Source organism: Cuculus canorus, chromosome 13 (genome assembly GCF_017976375.1).
Source record: "Cuculus canorus isolate bCucCan1 chromosome 13, bCucCan1.pri, whole genome shotgun sequence".
Taxonomy (NCBI): domain Eukaryota; kingdom Metazoa; phylum Chordata; class Aves; order Cuculiformes; family Cuculidae; genus Cuculus; species Cuculus canorus.
The window spans coordinates 2,521,809-2,526,467 of NC_071413.1; the positions used below are offsets into that span (position 1 = coordinate 2,521,809).

Genomic DNA, 4,659 nt, shown 5'->3' on the forward strand with positions numbered 1-4,659 from the left:
AGGCTGTTTCAGTGCCCTGAGGGGATGGAGGGGTTGGTAGATCCTGTTGTTGTTCCTCTCTCCTTGCTAGCATCTTGGCAGCTGGTGACAGGAGAGCTTTCTAAGCCGCCTCCCGGGACCCTTTGGCTGCCTCGCTCCTCCCTCACTTCTTTGGCTGGGTACTCGGGACTCGTAGGGTTGCAATTATCTCCCATGATTAGTGCTGACCTGTCTATCTGGGCTGACATTACCAGCAGGGTCTCCATTTTCCCAAGAATAATGTGGTGCTTTTTAAAACTAAATATCTCCCGAGGAGGTGAAGGTATTGTTAGAATCTTCTCATTGCTCCACTCATCTTTTCCTTTCTGCTTTTCCTTGTTTATTCATTCCCATGGTGAGAATGACAATATTTCTGTCTATTAACAGGTAGGAACAATGCGAATCTGCTTCCAGAGTGCAAGGAGAGTCCAAGCGGTGTTTATATACATATAAAGTAATCTCTTTCTTGATGTATGCACACACATGCACGTGAAGTGCATCTATCAATCGCACATTTTGTCTAAGGTCAATGTTTTCCTCTGCAAAGCCCAGACCCTGCTTAAGGGAGAAACAAGCCCTGCCAATAGCTGGATTCAATTTATAAGGAACTAGGTGGAAATAATGATGAGGAAATGAGAAAAATAAGCTTTTGATGAAATAATTAATGGCTAGTTGTGACACAATCTCACAGCAGCAATCCAAGGCTCAGGGAGATCAGAGGAGCCCATCCGCTGCCAGACAATGCTTCCAAGCTAAGCCAAGTAGCCTCCTGTTTGCAATTTAAATTCATAACCGTATACATGGACTGCAGTTGGTGGCGGCTTGTTTGTTTTAAGTTCTCTCCTGACAAAGTAGCAGCACTCCCTTCGCCTTCCATCTGAAGGGGGAACGGACCAGAGGGTTCCAAGCAGTTATGTAGCGTGTAAGACAAGTCCAACTCCATAGCAGCTAAAGCCAGGAGATGAACGTTTCAACATGTGTGAATTATTCTACTTCCACCAAACTCAACAGAGCTCTGCTGCTTGCAAATCTGGTCCAAAAGACTGAAACCAGTGATTCTTAGCTGGGGACTTCTGAAGAGCCTGCAAAAGGTGCAGAGGAAAAGCAATCCTTTTGTCAACAGGCTTGCATTTGCTGTCACCAAGTCCTCACCCCCATTGCTGGTATTTTTATGAACCCACAAGTGGATAAAGTTGAAAAACACTTGGCCCAAAATATGTTTAGGAGAGGCTCAGTTCTGCTCTCCGAGCTGATGTCCTCTGCGCAGAGCTGGGGGTGAGCTCGTGGCAGTGCATTGGTTCCACTCAGGAGTCACATTTGAAGGAAATCTCCTCGTTGTCCCTACTCACCCGATTCTGCTCTCGCTGCAGCGTGGTCTCAGTGGCACGAACGGGGGATGGCTCTGCCTGAAAGCCAACGGGCAGCACACCAAACAGGCTCCAACTGCTAGTCGGGGGTGTTCAGTCCATCTGGCCAGCCTGCAGCAGGTCCGAACCCCCTGAAATTGCTGCAATACAGATACAAGGATGGCCACACCATCTATTTCACAGCATCTTTCACTGCTCCTTTGTGAGGTGTTACTTGTCAGTGCCAGCTGAGCCACTGCCTCCGTCCTTCGCTCTGCTCCGGGGTTGAAGGCAGGCTGATCACCGTGGTGAGGAGCCTCTGTCTCCGTGCTCCGCTCTGGGGTCAGCTCCTTTCCCTGGGCTGCTCTGGGCGCCTGCTGGCCCCAGCAGATTAGTGGGGGAAGGCATGATGGGAGACAGTCCACTCCTAATCACTTCCAGAGGTCCCGTTTCCAGCTTGGTCAAGGCACTGCTGAGTCATTTTCATGCAGAATGAGTTATGGTTGTGTTTAAAACCTCTTTACTACCCCTCAGTAAGCCAGAGCTCAATCTCGCGTTTTTAATGTTGCTCTTCTAAGGGGTAGATTTATATGTAAAACACTTTACACTTTGGTTTCCTCCTAAATAATAACTAACGTGGTTCTTCTGAGTGCTTTATAGCATCGGCTAACTAGTCCTGACAACACCCTGGTTTTCCATATGCACAACAGAAACCTTGGATGAGCTTCTTAAGTCTGGTGGCTTCAATTCTCGTGATTTTATTGTGAGTCTGGGGTGGGCTTTTTTCTCCAAGGCTCAGCTCCTGGAAGCACACGATCACATGACTCTCTCAATTTTCATTATTTGTTTTTTAAAAACAATAAATTTCTGATTCTCCTCGTTGCAGGGAAAAGCCTGACAACGTGATTGAAATGCACCTCAAGGCTCAGAAGCCAGATGCCAAACAAGAAGACGACAAACCGTGTTGCCATATTTAAATCTCTGAAGTTTTAAGGCCATCTAAGCATGCCCTGGGTCTTCTGAGTGTGGAGGGGCTCGGCAGTAAACAAAGAGTCAAAAGCAAATAAAGTCTTCAGAGATGCTAATTTTCTACATCTCCCCTCTCTTTCTTTCTTGTTTCTGATTTTTGTCCTGCATGTGCTTTGCTTTCCACATTGTGAGTAGTCACGTTCCTCACAGTGGTAAGGAAAAGCACACAAATAAATCCTTGCTGGAACAGAGCAAATGTTAAATCAAATCAAAATTTTACAAACAAATAAGATCAAAGTTTTAAACTCTTCCATCTGTTACTGTGTGCTTGTGGAGTGCAACGTGCAGCGGGTGTACAGTGTGTGCCTCTCGGTGCTACTGTAACACCACAGCCATCGCTGCTGCTGCCACTGCTAATAAAATGGGATTGTTGATTGTTGAGTAGAATGTGTGTTTGTGATCAGCTGCTTAGAAAGGTGGAAGAAAGCATGCAGTAGGCTTTTCTTGCAACGAGGTGCTGCAAACCAACTATTCCACGTTACGGAAGGAACTAGATGACAGAAAGTGATCAACCTATTGATTTTGATATTTCTTCTACTTCCTTATTGGTTTTATAGTGACACATTTAATTCCTCACCTTATTTCCTGCTGACAGGGTCTCAGATCAGAGACCATAGCGCTCTGGTCTCGGATCAGAGCCTATGGTACAGCTGTTTAGCATTGTTTCTCTAGGTTTTTAGTCCTGTATAATACTTGCTGCTCTAAAAGTGCTATTGCTGTTTCATTTATTAATTCTGCATGGGAATCTAATACTATTTTAATTATTGTATGCATGTATTTATTCTTTAGCTATTAGAAAATCTCTGTTAAACTTTGAAGTCCAGAGATTCCCTGAAGGAAATATTTCCCAGCCTGCTAGATCTCAGCGATACAAGATCATCTTGATATTTGTTATAAAGCATATTTTTCTTCATTTTCTCCCATGGCTTCAAGACAAATATTTCTGTGGCTCCCTGAACAAATCCCTTGTCCCTCCAAGCTGGATAGTTGCCTCCCTCTCACTTATCCTCAGCTGAACAATATCTTCTCCTTTACCCATTTTAATCGTGCTTGCTGCTTTTTCAACCATTCTCCCTGTTTGCTCACATGTTTACATGTTCAGCAGAAAAAAAGTATTTGAGGTAGACTCAAAAGCAGCAGTGGTTCGTGTCTTGTGGTGCACAGTTACTGTGTTACCGTACCTTCACATGTCGGAGCGCCAGCAGAAGCCACGGAGGAGCTCTCCAGGCCAGCCCCGTGGAGCTCTGCCATGGTCGGGCTGTTGTAAGAGCTGATGGGAGAGCCAATTGCCTGTTTCAAGTGTTGACCACAAACTCATTTAGACAGGTTTTGTCTAGGAATCTCGGGATTCCTGTATTGCGATCTGCCTGGGACCAATTCTCTTGCCCACTTCCCTTAGAATAAATCTGCACGAGTAAGGTTGCTTTAATATTGCAAATCTTTATTTTTCTTTCAGTTTGGAGCGTTCCAAGGCAGACAACCCTGGTCGACGCTTGCTATGTCAAAGGCAGTCCGTGCTGTGGGCAGAGCGGAGCAAGACCAACGCAGAGTGCTGCTGGCAGCCCCCTCCAGAAATAACAGAGGGAAAAAGGTGAGAGAACAACCAGAACATCTAAAGGGAACCTTTCCAGACACAGGAGCAGAGGCATGCCAGAAAGAGAAGAGACTTAATATGTGAGTAAAAATCAATGAATTATTCGAAAACATCTGTACTGAAGTTTTACACCGAGGAAAATGACCAAGACTCTGGTCTTGAGTGACACCAAGCCAAGACTGTGGTCGTTTTGCTGTTATCAAACCAGTGAGTTACTGTCAAGTACACAAGACCTACCAATGGGTTCCTCCCAGCAGGGAGGCGGCTTTCTGCTAGAGCCTTTCCACTTCCAACAGTTTTAGCTCCCCTTCCAAGAGGGAAATTGTTGCCTCTCGACTGAGCTGTGGTGTTAATGCATCTACCTGGTGGTGGTGCGCTGGGGTGCAAAGTCAGCCTCCCCGCAGGAAGCAGGCGAACACGTCTCTTGGACAATATGAGGCAAGGAGGGAGTAAATTTATGTAAGGATTGTTTAACATTAAAATTAGGTATCTGATCAGATGGGCATTTTTTACATGCATTCAACACAGAAAGAAAGACGGGGTATTAAGTCGGAAGGCTGTGCCTACATCATATGGGCTGATAACAAATTTATGAACTGATGGGTACGTGTTGAGATGCGTCAGATGAGTGATGGCTCATTTTTATATTTGTATGTTCAGAAAGGAGTGCGC

General features: G+C 45.4%; 1 long non-coding RNA gene across 1 annotated transcript in view; it reads left to right on the forward strand.

The window, feature by feature from the left end:
- The window catches only part of LOC128853489 (uncharacterized), a 127,959-nt gene extending 123,900 nt beyond the window's left edge, over positions 1 to 4,059 (forward strand). Inside the window, exon 3 of the long non-coding RNA XR_008452060.1 lies at positions 3,850 to 4,059. This is a non-coding gene — a long non-coding RNA (uncharacterized LOC128853489). The remainder of the gene's footprint in view (positions 1 to 3,849) is intronic.
- The last annotated feature ends 600 nt before the right edge of the window (positions 4,060 to 4,659 follow it).